The sequence below is a fragment of the Equus caballus genome, chromosome 8 (assembly GCF_041296265.1).
Source record: "Equus caballus isolate H_3958 breed thoroughbred chromosome 8, TB-T2T, whole genome shotgun sequence".
NCBI lineage: Eukaryota > Metazoa > Chordata > Mammalia > Perissodactyla > Equidae > Equus > Equus caballus.
In genome coordinates, this window is record NC_091691.1 from 27,728,954 (window position 1) to 27,746,167 (window position 17,214).

At 44.9% G+C, this 17,214-nt stretch overlaps 2 long non-coding RNA genes across 5 annotated transcripts; one reads left to right on the top strand and one right to left on the bottom strand.

Annotated features, from left to right (window-relative positions):
• Positions 1 to 1,199: 1,199 nt before the first annotated feature.
• LOC111774681 (uncharacterized) lies at positions 1,200 to 6,231 on the bottom strand. Its single transcript, XR_011441390.1, has 3 exons — positions 4,951 to 6,231; positions 3,068 to 3,804; positions 1,200 to 2,984 (listed from the first exon to the last, which is right to left on the bottom strand). It is a non-coding gene; the product is annotated as an uncharacterized lncRNA (long non-coding RNA).
• An 83-nt stretch (positions 6,232 to 6,314) lies between these two features.
• On the top strand, positions 6,315 to 15,656 carry LOC138925355 (uncharacterized). 4 transcript variants are annotated; one of them, XR_011441387.1, is made up of 5 exons: positions 6,315 to 6,452; positions 6,683 to 6,941; positions 13,516 to 13,647; positions 14,546 to 14,690; positions 15,388 to 15,656. It is a non-coding gene; the product is annotated as an uncharacterized lncRNA (long non-coding RNA). The 4 variants fall into 4 exon arrangements; XR_011441386.1 differs by having other exon boundaries at positions 6,323 to 6,452; positions 6,837 to 6,941; XR_011441389.1 differs by lacking the exons at positions 13,516 to 13,647; positions 14,546 to 14,690; positions 15,388 to 15,656 and adding an exon at positions 7,149 to 7,379.
• Positions 15,657 to 17,214: the final 1,558 nt, after the last annotated feature.

Sequence of the window (17,214 nt, forward strand, 5' to 3'; positions counted from 1 at the left end):
CTCATTTGCCTGGGCCAGTGATTGGTCTAGGATGGGGCATGGATCTCAGTTCTGGCCACTGAGAGATACAGAGAGACCCTCTGAGAAATAGGCTTCCTTGATAAAAGAAAGGGTAATAGAAGAAGACCCTTCTTTGTACTCTCTTCTCTCAGTCTGCACTGTGTACTATGCATCTTGATGCTTAAGCCTGAACTGTGAGGACTTGATGCCTGGAGCTGTGGCAGCCATCCTGTTACTATGAGGTACACACCTTCTGAGTAAACCAATAGGCTGATGATGGAAGACTGGAGTACAGAAAGTGTCTTGGACCTTGCTGATATCTCCTGGATTCTGAACCAATGCTGCTGTCACTGCCAGACATCTTACTGAATAATTACCAAGTCTCCCTATGGCTAACTTGTTTGCTGAGTGGTTGCTTGGTTACTTCCAGCTAAACACATTTAGAGCAGTGAACCATCTCTTATTCACAGACACCCCCAATGATGATCCTGTGGCGCAGACCACTAGCATAGGTTCCTTCCTCTAATCAATACAATTTCCAACTATCCTTCCAGAAACTGCTCAAGATTTAACTCCAAGGAGCAGATGCCAGGGAAGAATTCCACAGTTAGAATTTGGGGGGGGGGGGGGCAGTGACTCTGATAAAATGAAAATGATTTTATATATGTATATATGACATTGCAGCATGTTACATTAGTTAGGACTTAGATTTGATAGAAAATAGAGTCCACTGCAAGCTTTACAGGAATAAGAAACTTAGAACAGGAATTAGATCTTACACATTATGGGTTGGGGTAAGGTGGGAGAGGGAAGCTCATGGAGGACGCAGCGGAAGCGTCAAAGAAAAAGCCACTGATTTTCAGAACCTCCCCTGCAGTGCTGGAGAAGCAGGGTCTCATGGAGAGTTTCAGCGAGCTGCTGTGAGCACAGGCCGGAGCTCCTGGACAGGGTTATAAAGCAACCGCGGCTGCCCAGCGTGGCCTCCCAGCGACAATGGCTCTGCTCTCTTCTGCCAGCCCAATCTCTCCTGACTTCCCCTTACTTCAAACTCTAAATGGTAGCTTAGAGGGGAATGGACACAGGAAATGTAGCTCCCAGGCTCAGAAGAAGATGATGGTGGAGCTGAGCTGCCAACAGGAAAGACAGCACAGATGTGTATGCACCGAGGGAAGAAAGAAATAAAAATAAGTTTGGAACTACATTTCGTGTCTTCATTTACTTACTCGTTCCTTCATAACATATTTGATAATCACCCACTTTGTAACAGTCACGGTCTTGCGCTGGGACTTACCGGTGCCCAAAGCAGACACCCTCCTTGCTCTGACTGTGGTGGTTATCGCGTTTAAATGCGACTGCTCATGGAGCCTTTTACTTCTGCTGGGAATAAAGAGCAGGATTTTTTGACTGTTGTTTGCTGCACCAAAAACCTATTTTGCATGGTTTACATGCAGAATTCTATCTGACCTCAGGCGAAGTGGGAGCTTGGAAAGGGGTTGAATACAAAAGTGTAAAAAGAAAAGAAGATAAAAGAAAAGAAAAGAAAAGAAACAACAACCATCCCTTCTTACTCTCCGTTAGCTCCACTTATGGCCTTTTTCTCCTTTCCCAGGAAGCAGGCTTCAGTGACATCAGTTTCTTCCCAGACCCTGGAACGCCTCACCAATGTGACAAAGGATTCTGGGTAGTTAGTTCCCCTTCAGAGCTGCTGGATTAAAGGTGATGACATTTAGAGACTGAGGTCACATCTGAATTTTCCTCTTTCTTTCAGGAGTCAGTTTCCACGGCCAACGAGCAGCCATGTGAAAACACCCTAGGTCCCAAGATTTGATTATTATTTGCTGGGGGGCAAATGCCCTATCGGTCTGGGTTTGGGTCCTAGAAAAGAAGAAGGTGGTAAAGGTGGTTTTTCTGACTCCTTTCTAGAAGAAAGGCAGTAATTGGAGGCGTGCAGGCCTGAGCTGTGCTGAGGAGGAAGAGGGGCAGTAAAAAAGCAGGAGAGTGAGCACAGTGCTCAGGCAGGGTTTCCAAGCTGGCGTGCCAGTTTTACAGTGCTGCTTAGTGACTGCCGCAGCAAATACCCGTGTTTGTGTCCAATTAAACTGACAGAGCGGAGACTGTGAGAGCCAGCAATTTCTGTGCTTTAAATGGAGGACAGCTTCCAATGAATTTCACATTCTTAAAGGTTTTTACTTTAGTGGATTCACAAAGACTCAGGGGAGAAACACATTAGAGAAGAAACATCTTAAATGAGAATAGCTGAGGATAGGACGCTCCTGTCATTTATTGCGTCAGTTCTAGAACTTTACACAGGCCTGTAATATTTGTTCCGCTGCTGTGGTGTGACTGGTGAAATGAGAATGTATGTCAGGGGAGTGCGCAGAGGATGCTATTTTTATTTTTTCCATCTTCTTATAGTGCTGGCCTCCCCGTTCTACCAAGGCAGGGCTAGAAATTAATGCCACACTCATTTAATATGGAAAACAACAGCCAGGTTATGAATCGGAGATGTTTTGGCCTCAGAACAATAACTCTGTTGATTGAGTCAAGTGTGTTTAGTCCCGACAGCAAGACATCCCGTCTGCGTGAAACCGTGATGACCGCCGAGCAAATGGGGGCATGTGCAGCAGCAGAGCTGGAGGGAGAGCGACGGGTAAACCAGATGTCCTGACTTCCTGGATTCGTGAATTTTAATTTTCCTAGACTTTCGTGTGGATATTGATGGACTGACACAGCTATCTCAGATACTGTGGAATCGTTCCAAAGTCCTCAAGTCAGAATTCCACGTATGCTGTAAGGTTGGAATGCCAGCTACCGAATCCATCTGCGAGCCTGGGGGCCATTCTGAGACCATTTGCTGAACACTAAAAGTACAACCCATTATGTTTCTCTCCAAATCCACAATAGTGCACCGAGGAGGCATCTGGGATGGCGCCGTCTCACATCCAAAGAACCACGTTCATTCAAATGTGATGGGCCCAACTGCCCTATGGATTGAAATTAAATCAGAATTTTGCCCGAGAGAAATGAAGAGGAAAATGCACATAGGTAATTGGCTCACATAACTTACTTTGTTTCTTGAAGTCACAAAGAGTGGAAATTGAACTGTGTAAATTAGAGAAAAACAGGTACCCGTTCACATGAGCCCGACTCACATCCCTCCCGAGAGAGCCGGCTTCTTTTCCGTCATTCACCGCAGCTCCTCCTCTCTCTGCCTCCGTCTACCAGACGCCTCTCGTCCTGTCCCCTCTAATGTGCCTGTCGGCGGTTAGAGTTTGAATTTCTCAGCCAATAAGGTTTGTTGTTTTTTCAGAGGCTGCTGCTAATGAAATCAGGGACCACTCAAGAGCGTCTTTAGAAAGGTAAAATAATCGTAATTTCCTGGGAACTTAATAGATATTGTCACGGTCCTATAATGTCGAAAATAAAGGTGATACTCTCTAGCTTTCTCTCCTTCGGCCTGCTGGCCCATTTTAGGCTAGTGTTTTCTTGCTGTGGGCATTTGCCAAATTATTCCAAATAGAGGCTGTAAGATTGACGATCCTGCTAAACTTTAAAGCAGAGAACTTATGCCCTTTCTATGGAGAGAACTGAAGACTATTGATGCTGTCTTTGATAGTAAGCATCTGAGCTGCCATCTCCTGCCCATGGGGTGGTGTTACAAGGACATACTTTTTCCCATGGGACCCCCAGGGGTAATCACAGGATTTCATTCTTCTTCGCTTTCCTCCAGTTTGCTCATCCCATCAGTCGCTGTTGATGGTTGGGAACAGAACCACCAATCTCTCTGGACATGTTGTTTATCGACTGAAAAAGTCAGAAATGTGGGAAGGTTGAGAGCTCGTGAAAGACTCCACAGAGATGGCAGACAAGGGTTTCCTGAACTGCTCTCCACCGAGGGTGACTTTGATTGCTTTCCCCTGCATCCTACCCATGATTTATTATTATTATTTTTCATTTATTTTTGTTTTTGAGGAAGATTAGCTCTGAGCTAATACCTGTTGCCAATCCTCCCCTTCTTACTGAGGAAGACTGGCCCTGAGCTAACATCCGTGCCCATCTTCCTCTGCTTTATATGTAGGATGCCTGCCTCAGCATGGCTTGATGAGCAGTGCACAGGTCTACCCCCGGGATCTGAACTGGTGAACCCTGGGCTGCCTAAACAGAGTGCACGAACTTAACTGCTATGCTATGGGGCTGACCCCTCCTACCGACGATTTAAAAGGTACTAACCATAATGGTGATATTAATAAGAATGACTTTCTTTGTTGAGCACTTGCCCTGTGCCAGCAACCCATGTAAGAGTCTTATATCCATAACTCGTTTAAACTTCACAAAAACCCTGTGAAGAGGGTCCTGTTATTATCACAGACACACTGATGAGGAGCAAGAAGGAAGTGGTCTCCCGTGTCCTCTGGCCAGTGGGCAGCAGAGGCAGGACTCTCAAGCCCCGTCTACACGGCTGCAGACTCGCCACCTTGTCCACTCCCCACTGGATCACGGGGAAGGCAGAGGGATGCTGTGCTTCAGAGCACAGACGCCGGAGCCCGACTAGCTGGGTCACCACCAGCTTATTGCCCTGTGACCTTGGACAAGCTCTTAATTCTTGATCCTTAGTTTATTTATCAGTAAACGAAAAATCAGTGAGGTAAACTGTGAGGACAGTACCTGGCACATAGGCAGTACTATATAGGTAAATGTAGGTGTTTTTTATTATTATTACTATTGTGATCATCATCATCATAATATTATTTGGCTTTTCTGTGTTTCCACCTCTAAGTTGTTCAACCGTCCCCTTCTCAGGGAAGCATTTCCTAACTACCTTATTTAAAATTTCCATCCCCACCCACAAAAATTGCTATCCCTGTCCCGGCTCTATTTGCCTGTGTCTGTGCTCATGTGATGTACACTATATTTTCCTTCTTTATGAGCATCTCTGTCTTCCTCCCTCACCCGTGAGCTCCGTGAAGGCAGGATGGGCTGCTTTGTCCCTGCTCTGTCTGCGTGCCTGGACCGGGGCCTCCCACGCAGGAGCTGACAATAAGCTGCTGATGGACGAATTTGACACAACGCTGGGAGCTCCATCAACGTTCCTCACCGCCAGCCTTGGAGGCGGACACCTCACCAGGGTTTGCGCGAGAGGCACTTCTTCGGCGAGATGGACTCTAGGGGAGAGACTTGATGCTCAAGAAATCCCTCCTTCCTCACTGCGAAAGATTCTGGGTGCCATCAGGCATTGTTTTGCTGCATCCAGCAACCTGCAAATTGACCGTTTTACAACCACTTGTTAACCTTCTTGTCCACTTTCTGGAGCCGTTAGAGGGAAATGCCTTCAGCAGCCATATTTCCCAACCTTTAGGGCTCCAGGATCACAGTTAATTCAAGTGACAACTTCATGACGTTACATTGGTTTCTAGGAAGAAGGTGGGGTGATAAGAGCCTAGGAAGTCAGGTGTGCCTTGAAGGCTTGAGGGAGGCTTCGAGACACAGTGAGACTTGGCTTCGTGGCTTAGGTGGCATAGGAAGGGCGGGTCCGTATAAACTTTGCCTTGTGCCCAGCTGGAGAGCGGGAAGGGTGTGCTCACCCTCGGGTGAAGGCTGAAGATGAAGGTGTGAAGGACTCAACTTGATCTTCTTGGACCTGAAGGAGTAAGAAGGGTGGGAGTACCCAACGCTCATTTCGCAGACCCTGTGGCCTGTGGCGCAGCCTTCAGATGAGGGCTTGGAGCCCGTCAGCAAATCTTCTCATGGTCTGCGGGCAGCGGGAGGGAGATGCCGCCTTCCGTGGAAAAGCAGACAACAGAGCAGTGGAGCGTTGTCTCTGTGAAGCACGATTTTATCAGTTTTATCCCGCTGAGTCCTTAATCATTAGCAGCTAATCAATCGTTCTGTCTCTGGCACCAAATGGCATCCTGCTATTTGTTCTTTCTCTGAGTTTTTATGTCCAAACTGTGCCTCAATTCTGTCATTCGTCAAATGGCTATAATAATACCTACCTTACATGTTGCTGTGAAGACTAAATATGTCAATATTTGAAGCACTTAGAGTGAAGTTTGGGACACAGTATGTGCCTAATGAGTCGACGTATTACTGCTATCGTTCTCCAGTGTTTTTCTGCTGTCATCCCCGTTTCACTGTTCCAGTTTCTCTGCTGCCCCATGGCTTTGGGGTTCCTTGGTCCAGACTAAGCCTGTGTCATTGGTGGATGGAATTTCAAGGAGGGAGAATCTGATTGGCTTGGCTTAGGTCAGGCGGTTCCTTCTCAGCCAGTCATCTGTGACCAGGAGATGAGGTCACAATGTAGTAGAAGAGTAGGGAGGTTCCTTTCAGGGCTGCGGGTGGGCTGGCTTTCTCCAATGGCGCTGGAGATGTGAATCAGGATCTGTCTGAGAACAGTGTGGCTCATTCTATACAGCCTTTTCACTAAAGATGCCATGGGTATGACAGTTTTCCAGGTAGTGCAACCTTGTTTGGTGTTGTCTTTTTTTCACTTTTAAATGAAATTTTTGAAAACCTTGTCTATTGAGGAAATGTACATTGACAAAGAATGGCATAAACAGATGGAAGACAAGACAGATTTAATCTTTTATACAACTCTAATTTTATTTTCCTGTTTAATGCCTATCAACAAATTATATAAAATATAGACATCAGCCTCTAAGAATACATTTTCTCACGTTTCCAGACACTGGAAATTCTGCGGAGTTGGGAGAGAATAAACACCAGTTTGGTTGGACCCTCTGTAAGGCCAGCAGCTGCCATTTTTCATTTGTCCTGGGGCTAAATGACATTTCAACAATCTATTCAAGCATAGTTATCCAAAAATAACACTTTATTAGGTTCATCTAAACACAGAGGAGCAGAAAGAGCAAGAGACTTCCAACACTGACCTCAACCCACGCTTGTGTCCACCACAGTGTCTGTGGCTTCAACTCTGTGTCCAGGTAAAGCTGGGAAGGCCCTAGTAATTTCTAAAAGGGGCATGTTTTTTTGGCATATGGACCCTCAGAGTTATTCTTTACTTTTGCAAAGAAATACGAGCTCTACCGCTTTTCTGGGAACAATTGACTCCCTTGGTCAGAATTTCTTTCACCCACTTTAGAAAGGAGACACAAGGGAAAAACTCACTTTCCTCTTGACTCTGTTTCAAGTAAAAGCAAAACCGGAACCCAAGGCTGGATGGATTGGAGCTCACCTCCCCTCAGGTGAAGGCACGTCGTGGAGCGTGGAGGGACCTTGGTGAACTGGACAGCAGTACCCTTCTAAACAGGAAGCGGTTGCTCACCTCCCACTGCTGTTATTCTGGCGTGAATCCTTTCTGACCCCATCTGGGTATTTTCCTACATTTGTAAGGACCTACAGGAAATACAGAGGATTGTGTACATGCGTTTTTGACTTGTTTCCACATTACACACAGTGTAATGCACTTTGGTTTGCATTGTTTTCTGTCTGGCCAGGTCCCGGGAATGCCAGGCACGTGATGGACATGAATGGCTGATCATTCCTGTCATTTGTCACTTTCCCAGCTCTGCCGTGTCTCTGAGAGGCCCGTGTCATAGGTGTCCTGTCCCATGTCCCAGGGTATGGGTGGGGATGGGCGACTCTGCAGAAGAGGAAGGTGGAGTTAGGGGGCTGGGAGGAGGAAAAGTGTGAAGCTGCCCCTGCACACGAATAGCCCCTCCCAGGCTCCTAGAAACTGGAAAAGGCAGAAAAACGGATTCTCGCCTGGAGACTCCAGCAGGACCTGGTCCGAGCTGTATCTTGATTTTAGGCCCATGAGACCGAGGTCTGACTCCTTTTCTCCGGAACCGTAAAATAACAATTGTGTGTTGTTTTAAGGAGGATGGTGTGTCAGAGGGTAGACCTGTTTGGGGTCACTAGGCTACTGTTGCCTTCTTGAGGGCAATTTTGGGAGGAAGGGTGAGCCCTGGAAAGAAAAAGGGACAATGAAAGTTACCACCAAACGCCCGCAAAGTCCTTGCTAGGCTCAGGGCAGTATTTTGGGTGTCTTTACTTGGCCCATTGTGGTTGCTCAATGCAAAGGGAAGAATGAAAGAAATCCCTTAAATGCTGCCGAGCTCTTTTCTCTGGAGATGTGTACAAATGGAGCTGCATGTTGCTGGTTCTGCTCTTGGATCCAAACACATGGGGATGTTTAAAATTGTTTCCACGTCCCAATAAAATAATGGCTGCTCAACATTGACTTTGTGGAGGGCTCTGCCCCAGGTGCCTCAGATATTTTATCTCATTCAATCCCCCAGGAGTCTTTGGTTTAATCATTTTATAGATGAGGGCACTGAGGCCGAGAGCGGGAACCTAAGTTCCCCGGGTCACAGAGCACTTTAGTGGTGAAGTCAGGATTTTTACCCAAGTTTCCCAAAGCCAGAACCCGAGACCTTCATCAGGCTCTCTTAAAGCTGACTGTCACACACAATGAGTTCCAAACGCCACCGCTTCCCTTTCCAGCCCAAATACAAGGATCAGAGAGTAGAAGGTTAAAGGCAGGGTCCGTGGTTTTCTGCATCATAAAGGATCCCAGTCTTAAGTATGCCATTAACAATTACGCTTGTGACATTTAAACATTTTAAGATCTTCCTCTGATTCCTAAAATGTGGTAAGAGATTAGTGTCTGGATTACTTGAAAGAGAACAACTGAACTGGACATTTCATCCACGGGGAACTTTCGGGGTGACCTTTAGGGTCACTCGTGAAAGTTTACAGCTCCCTCTCTGGGGCCTGTAGGAAACAAACGCCCTGAGTGTGCACGCCCTGGGCTCCTGGGAGCAATGTGCTAGAGACCCATGCATATTTATGTCAAGTAGCATATTAGAGTAAATGTCAGTTTTTGGTTTTTTTACCTGTTAACATGCAGAAAAGTAAATGACCCATAAAGGAAAAGAAATGATTTTCTCTATCACGAAAGCTTTTAAATTTGCAAACATTTTGATACCTAATAGAGCAGATCATAAAGTAAGTTTGGTGCATTTTCTTGACAAAGGTTTTACAAGGTTTTATAAGGGATTTGGTTGTTGTACAGTGTTCAATATTTTATTCCATTGCATTTTGAAACCTGCTTATTGGGTGATTCCTACTACATGGCACTGACATATCCATAAATATTTGGTGTGTGGGGGAGTAAAGACTGGACACTGATAGATTTCTGAACCCGTAATAACTATCATTGGGGTGTTGGGGATTATTACTTTAAAGAAGCCTGGAAGTTTTAGGGATTGAAGCTTTAACTCAAAGCTGAAGGCACAGTGCTTACTTACAGGACATTTATCTATTTTTCAGGTCTGCCCTGTACTAGTTTAAAATGATGCTAGCTGCAGACACAGATACACTCTCTTTTTTTTGAGGAAGATTAGCCCTGAGCTAACATCTGCTGCCAATCCTCCTCTTCTTACTGAGGAAGACTGGCCTTGAGCTAACATCTGTGCCCATCTTCCTCTACTTTTTATGTGGGACGCCTGCCACAGCGTGGCTTGACAAGCAGTGTGTAGGTCTGAGCCCAGGATCTGAGCCAGCAAACCCCAGGCCGCCATAGTGGAATGCATGAACTTAACCGTTGCACTGCCAGGCCAGCCCCCACAGATACACTCTTGCATCTCAGTGGCTTAACCCAGACAGAGTCCAGTTAGCTCTGAGGTTGTGGGGTATTCTGCTCCACACAGTCACTCAGGGACCCAGGTCCCTTTCATGGTAGGGCTCTGTCATCCCTAGGGCCTGAGGGTCCTCAGCTGGTTCTGTGCATCCTGCCAGCTGATGGGGAGAGAGGGGAGGAGGAGGATTGTGGGTGGAGGTTGTGGGCCAAGTCTGGAAGTAGCTCACATGGCTCTGCCACTCCCATTGGACAGAACCTAGTCATGTGACTTTGCCAAACTGCAAAGGATGCTGGGACATGCAGTACAGCTGTGTGCCCAGGGGGAAATGGAATCAAGTTTTTGAAACCATCCATCAGTTTATTACAGTTTGCAACTGTACATTTTTCTAGTAACTCCTGTTGTGATTCGATATCCCCAACACAGAACCCAGAAAACGATGTTGCCAGTTTCCCCGGCCCCGTGGAATGGGGGTGTGAACTGCGCTCTCCTCCACAGACACACCTGTGTGAGGTGTTGTCAAGGAAGCAGACAGAGGATACGGCTTCCAGCTGGTGGATGCCAACGATGGAAGCAGCAGCATGTTTCCGGGGTCATGGGTGGTGACGGCTTCCCCATGGTGACAGAGTCGTTGGGCTTCCCTTAGCAAGCCCGTCTTCTGGAGCAGTCCTGGGCGCTCTTCCTGGAAGCTCTTGCTGGAGTCTCTCTCCCTTGAGTCCAGCCATTCTTTGAGCCTCTCATATCCCTTAATAAACCCTTATTGCTTCCACAAGAGTCAATCTAGTTTCTGGCAACTACAAATGTTGTTTCTTAACCCATTTTGTTTTTGAGGAAAAAAAGGAAGAAAAGAATATACTTTCGAAGTTGAAACATGAAGGCTTTGGCCAGCAGAAATTATACTTAAACATTTTTTATTAGTTTATTTACTAATATTTAATGGTTGTGGGATTTCATCCAACATTTTGATATCTGCCTTTTCTTGAAAGCTAAAAGATTTGGATTTAAGAAAATGTAAAAGGACCTTATAAAGAATGCATATTCAGTAACCAATTTATTTCCCTGGAAAACACGCATCATATGCCCCAGTGTTCCCAGCCCTGGGCGAGGTGCGGAGATGCAGAGGGGGAGGTGGGAAGACGTTTTTTTTCTTTGCCTGAAATGGCCATCTACTGGGGATTTCATCTACTCAAGTTTTCATCGGACAGTAATACCAGTTCTGGAGGCTGACTGTGTGTGTGTGTGTGAGGGAGATTATTGCTGAGCTAACATCTGTGCCAATCTTCCTCTATTTTATGTGGGACACTGCCACAGCATGGCTTGACAAACGGTGCCAAGTCTGTGCCAGGGATCTGAACTTGTGAACCCCATTTTAAAATGAAAATGCAAACTTTGGGAAGAAAACTTGGATTAGAAAAAAATGATACGAGTCACTGCATTTTAAAAAACTGAAGTTAGGCATTCTCAACTTTACGGATTCAAATAATTCACTAAGGCTTGAATCTTGTCATGTTCAATAATATATTATAATATATAGGGGCTGGCTCCGTGGCTGAGTGGTTAAGTTCGCGCGCTCCGCTGCGGTGGCGCAGGGTTTGGATCCTGGGCGTGGACATGGCACCACTCGTCAGGCCACATTGAGGCGGCATCCCACATCCCACAACTAGAAGGACCTGCAACTAAGATATACAACTATGTACGGGCCGGGGGGGGGTTGTTTGGGGAGATAAAGCAGGAAAAAAAAAAAAGGTTGGCAACATTTGTTAGCTCAGATGCCAATCTTTAAAAAAGATTAAAAAATAATATATAGCCCATCTTACCCATCTTCTGCTCAGAGACAACCATTTTCAACCCTTTTAAACTATTTGTTCTTAGAATACCTTCTACCTCTTAATATATTTTGATTATATCCCTATATCTTGATCTTGATTTTTTCTTTTATAGATTTTGTCCTCCCCTCATAGCCTCTAATTCCTTCAAGTGGCTTTTTCTTATTCGCTTGCTTGTTTTGGTGTCTGTCATCTGGCTGGAAGGCTCCCTCAGGTGTATGATCCTTGTTTACGCCCATCAGGAGTAAGGGAAGTGACACTGAGCATGTGGTGGAGAATGTCCACTGCAGGCTGGGCTGGAGTCCTCTGGCTGGGCTATTTCCACAAACAACCCCTGATGCCACTACCTTTGCGCCTTTCCCCACGGGCTCGTCAGACTCCCCGACTCCTGGGAGGTGGATCTTAGGAGGTTCTGCCTAGAAGGCGGGGTCTGGCCATCATCTTTCTGGAGCCCAGATGGTGGGGACAGCTGTGTCTCATCCGGCTCCAGGACGCCCCTGGTGGAGTCGAGGGTATCACATCTTGGAGTGTACCTCAGCCCCCTCCATTTTCGTCGTTATGGGAAAGAAATCAGGGGTTCTGCCGGCATCGGGGGTGCTGCATGGAGCTCAAGAGGGGTTGATCTCCTCAGGCAAGGGTCTTGTTGTTAACCCTTGTCTGCCCAGCTGCTTCCAGAGGTGTCTGGTGCCAGGGTTCCCTGAACCTTGGAGGGGTTCTTCGGAATAAATTGGATTGCTCCTCAGCGTTTCCCGGTTGCAATATGATTTCGCTTAGCTTCCAAACTGTTTTATTTCTGTGGTCTCCTCTCTCTTTCTCTTTGTCTTTGTTGATTTATGTGTTAAAGATAAAATCGATTCTCAGTGATTGTAGCAGTGACTTGGGAAAGAGCGCAAATAACTCAGCGAGTCAACCTCCCACCTTTATCAAATCCTGATTCACCGATTTGGTGAAATATCTTGTCTGAACAAATGAAGCTGGCGTAAACGGCATACGAGAGCAGTGTGCATTTCAAACTTTTCATCCGTATCAATTCAACTCAAAGTCATTTTCAGACTCAGAATAATTGTCAATCTTGACTGTTATGATATCTCATTCTCAACTTTGTGTCTTTTCATCAGAAAAAAAGGAACAAAGACATAAGTATTAGTTCCATAGGTTCTTTGTTTAATTTAATTTTTTTATTTGTTGGTCAGACTTAATGCAAGCCAAGATTTCGAAGACAAAAAAAGCAAAGAGCAAGCATAAAAGTAAAGATATGTTTTTTCTTCTACCTTGACTTGCTACATGCACGTTTCCTGTGCCTCCCTTTTGCCAAAAATAAAGACTCGTCTCAGTCAAGGAACACACACAGCACAGGTCCTGCAGGCTAGGGAAACTGAGGCAAAAGACCACTCATAATGTGCATTTTCCATCTAAAAGGTATATTCATTCAATGGACCTTTTTGGCCAAATAACGATGGTTAATCCCTAGATCTAAGCACGCTAGCACCACGTGCTGATTAACTATCCAGAGACAAATAAGTAACATTTACTTTTTTCTGGACAGAATCAATCTAACAGAAATAGCCTTGGCCAGTGAATAAATGGGTCCTTTATTTCAAAGATTCAACTGATTGCTGTGTATCTCAATCCCCTTTGCACTCTTCCCTTAACAAATATGTTAAGCACACTCCCAGTGATCCACCTCATAGAAAATGATACTTCTGCAAAATGACGGATTTTTGATATGTTTTACACCAAATGAGTTCATAATTTATTGGAAAAATCGAAAAGAAATATCAGAGGAAAGATTTCATTTCCTTCCTTCCTTCCCTTCTTGTTTTCAGTGGTTGTGAGAAAGAGAAGAGAAGAGAAAGAGAGACACAAAACCAAGAGGGAAAATTACACTTTAAACAGGATGAATTCACCCTGGTGGATTACAAACCAGCGTCTTCTTGCAACTTGCATTCGCTGTTTGCATCTTTTAAAGTCGTACATTGTTTCGCTCCATCGACTTTCTGCTTTCTCTAAAGCTGTAATCTTACTTTGATTTTCCCAAAAGTTGCCCTTTGTACTTTCTTGGAAACTCAGATTTTATCTTAATTTTACAGTGACTGCTATCGTGTTCCCTAAAAAAAGAAAGAAAAAAAAGGGAGTTGGGAGAGAGACCAGAAGACCATGCAGATGAAATCTCACACAGAGATTAATTGCCAACACTCCGGAGGATTCCAGTAAAGTGTGGGGTGAGCAATCCACAGAACGTAAAGGAAACTCAAGTTAGTGGTGTTTGCAATATGCAAACACCTGGGTGTTTGTAAATATCCTCACTCTGGGATGGTGAATTGGAAACAACCATCTGAATGTTTGGCTAAATTTTTCATTTTTTAGGCGAAGTTTTAAGACTGCTATATAGGAACTCTTAGCTTTGTTCCTCATTCTTCTGGTGTTTAATAGCAGCAAGGCATGATACAATAAATTCAACGATATTTTCAAAATTGCACATTACCAGACAACAAAATCCACAGTGTGTCATGAGTCAATATACAAGTGGTGTCATTATATGCAGCTAGCACAAGTACACAAAAACATTGTCGTGTGTTAAAAGTATTCATTCCGAGAATGTGAACAGTTGAAATACACCACAGTTTCTGTAATCCTACATTGGCATTTCACTATTAAAAAAAATTTGGCCTGCCAGGTGAAAAAATGGAATCATATGGGCCCCCATCAACCTTTTTTCTTTTGAGGAAGATTAGCCCTGAGCTAACATCTGCTGCCAGTCCTCCTCTTTTTGCTGAGGAAGACTGGCCCTGAGCTAACATCTGTGCCCGTCTTCCTCTACTTTATATGTGGGACGCCTACCACAGCAAGGCTTGCTAAGCGGTGCCACGTCCACACCCAGGATTTGAACCAGTGAACCTCGGGCCACCGAAGTGGAATGAGCAAACTTAACTGCTATGCCACTGGGCTGGCCCCACCCCCCATCAACCTTTGATGGACTGATTTGATAAGATGGCTGCCGACAGTGTGATGGGATGATGGTGAGGGGAGTTCCGTGCTGAAAAGTGGGGTGAAACTGGTCGTGTTCAGTGTTTGTTCATGCATATATAATGCTGTATTTGTAATCACAAACCGGCACAGGAGAGGCCACAAACAGAAGCCTGGAGCAGCCAGCAGCCTCATCTTCTCTTGAGCAGCACCTTTCTTCTCCAGCGGGGAGGAAGGACAGCCTCCCTCTCCACCAGTTAGAGATGACGATGGCAAAGGAGAGTGCCTCTCTGCGCAGGTGCGTGAGCAGCACAGAGCACGGATAGCCAGTTGGCGGGGAGCAGAGTGGTCACGGCCTCTACCCAATGCTGCAGCCCTAATCTGAGGACACAGCCCCCTGAGGCCCAGGTGAAGACAGAGCTGCAGAGAGACGATGCCAGAGACACCCTCCAGGCACCTGCTCACAGACACAGCTCACAGCAACCCTCAGCCTTGGCAGTCAGTGCTATCCCAGCCTCACATTTATTCCATGGAACACTGTAATATCTGTCACTTCAAGAATTAATACATTTAGTGAGATCCATTTTAATTAGAGAGAGGGCTGTGCCTCCCATCTTGATGCTATTTCAAAACACCTGTAAATAAAACTTGGGTCACAGTAGATCTCACAGATGGTTCAAAATTGGACTGTTGAGTGGTGACATCACTTTTATGTGTTTTAAAATTACATTATTTCCTAGTAAAGAATAAATTAGCCAGAGTATATAACAGCTTCTAAATATGAAACAGTATGGGATGTAGTCATTGAAAAGTGAAAACATTTTTTTCTAAAATTCTATGAATCTTGAATCCTGAGTAACAGTGTTTCTCTAAACAAAATGTCACAAGTCAGGGATCTGTTTTCTAAAGCGGAATATTAGTTTTAGGGTCAAATATTTTCTAATGAAATGTGGGTTACATCCTCTGAGGCTTAAATAAATGTTTTCCTTTGACAGTCATATATTTGGAAGATGTTTCCACTTCCCTTCAAGGATGCTAAATGTCCTGTCCCAGAATGGCACGTGGGAACCCCCGCCAACATGACACACACCCCGATGTTACGGCTCGTCGCCCGTTTCCCGGATGAGTTAGAAAGGAAGGATGGATGCTGGCATCTCATTTATTCTCAAGAGACACACAAAAAAACTTACAAACTTGTATATTTCCCAGAGCTTCCAATTTACCTGCTTGTATATACAAAATAAATTTATAGATTTTACTCAAACGTTATTTCTTTATGTTACATTGCCACCAAGCACACAGAACGCAAGCTAATATTTTTGCTGAAATAAGCAATGTGGATTCTCCCTGCAGCTTTCTGTGACTTCATCACACATTTCAGTTATTTCTCCACACTCTACCCTCCATCCCCAATAGAGTATTTTTAATTCTTTTGCCACATTCCAAGTGCTGTCAGCAATTCTGTACCGCTGGAAAACAGTACCCAGAAATTAGCATGACCAAAACCTGTAATCAAAGAAAAAAATACTTACTTTGTCTTCTAACTTTTCCTTTTGACAGAAACAAGCACCTTGCCACATTTTAACTAATATTAATTATGAATAATGGGTTATTTGCAAGAAAGCAATACAAAAGTAGGTTCCGGCCTTTTATCTAGGTTAGAGTGAATCCACGGCCGATGTGACGTAGACCAGTTTTTAGAAGTCTCTTATTTGTCGGTGCTCCTGGTGACAAGTGGCTTATTAGACCAAGTAGTATAAAAGGTAATGAAATAGACTGTCTCTTTATGAAATATTAGTACCTATTAGATCTGATGACTCTAAGTGTAAATGTGAAAGCTCTTTTGTGAATAAGCTCACAGAGTATTGTAGATGGTGTGCTCATGCTCTCATGCCAAGGAGCATCACGAACTCCTAATTAGGGGATCCCCTGAGGAGGATTAAAGCCAAATTTAGGATAGTTGTGCCATTAAGGGAAATAAAAGGAGAATAAAATTGGAGAAGAGCGCCCAGGAGGCTTCCACAGTATTCATAACGCTTTAACCAAATTCTGCCCCATGCACCCGGCGTTGGCTATATTGTTCTTTATTCTTGTAACATTGTTATGTGAGGATTCTACCTGGATCAAGAAAACAATGGGAGGCAAGTACTCTGCTTTCCAAAGTGAAGTACTGACCATCATGTATAAATTAAATCTTTTTTTCTTTTTGTTTTTTGAGGAAGATTAGCCCTGAGCTAACATCTGTTGCCAATCCTCCTCTTTTTGCTGAGGAAGACTGGCCCTGAGCTCACATCTGTGCCCATCTTCCTTTATACTTTACATGTGTGATGCCTGCCACCTATGGCTTGGCAAGCGGTGTATAGGTCCGCACCCAGGATCTGAACCGGCAAATCCCGGGCCGCTGAAGTGGAACATGCGAACTCAACCCCCAGGCAGAACCCTAAAGTAAGTCTTGAGGCTATGAGAAGGTTAAAGTTGAGTTCTGAAAGTTGGGCATAAGAGAAGGCAGTGCTTTGGAGAGTTTTCTGTGTTCTGCAGGACAAGAAGTTGGCTCTGAGGGCCAATATGACCTTCTCACAGCTCTGCTCAACTTTGCTAACTTGGAAATGTCTTGAGTGAAATTTCAGGTGGAGAGTTGGGGAATGATGGAAACGTTGCTGGATTTTGATGAGAGTAAGAAGTAAGAAGAAAGTAAGAAGACCACCTGGGGATTCAGATATGTAAGATGGTGGGGGTGGTGGCTTCTAGGATGTGAGGATTATAGGAGGAGCTACGCAAACATAAATTCACTGAGATTTTGCGAATATCTCCGGGAAGTCGCT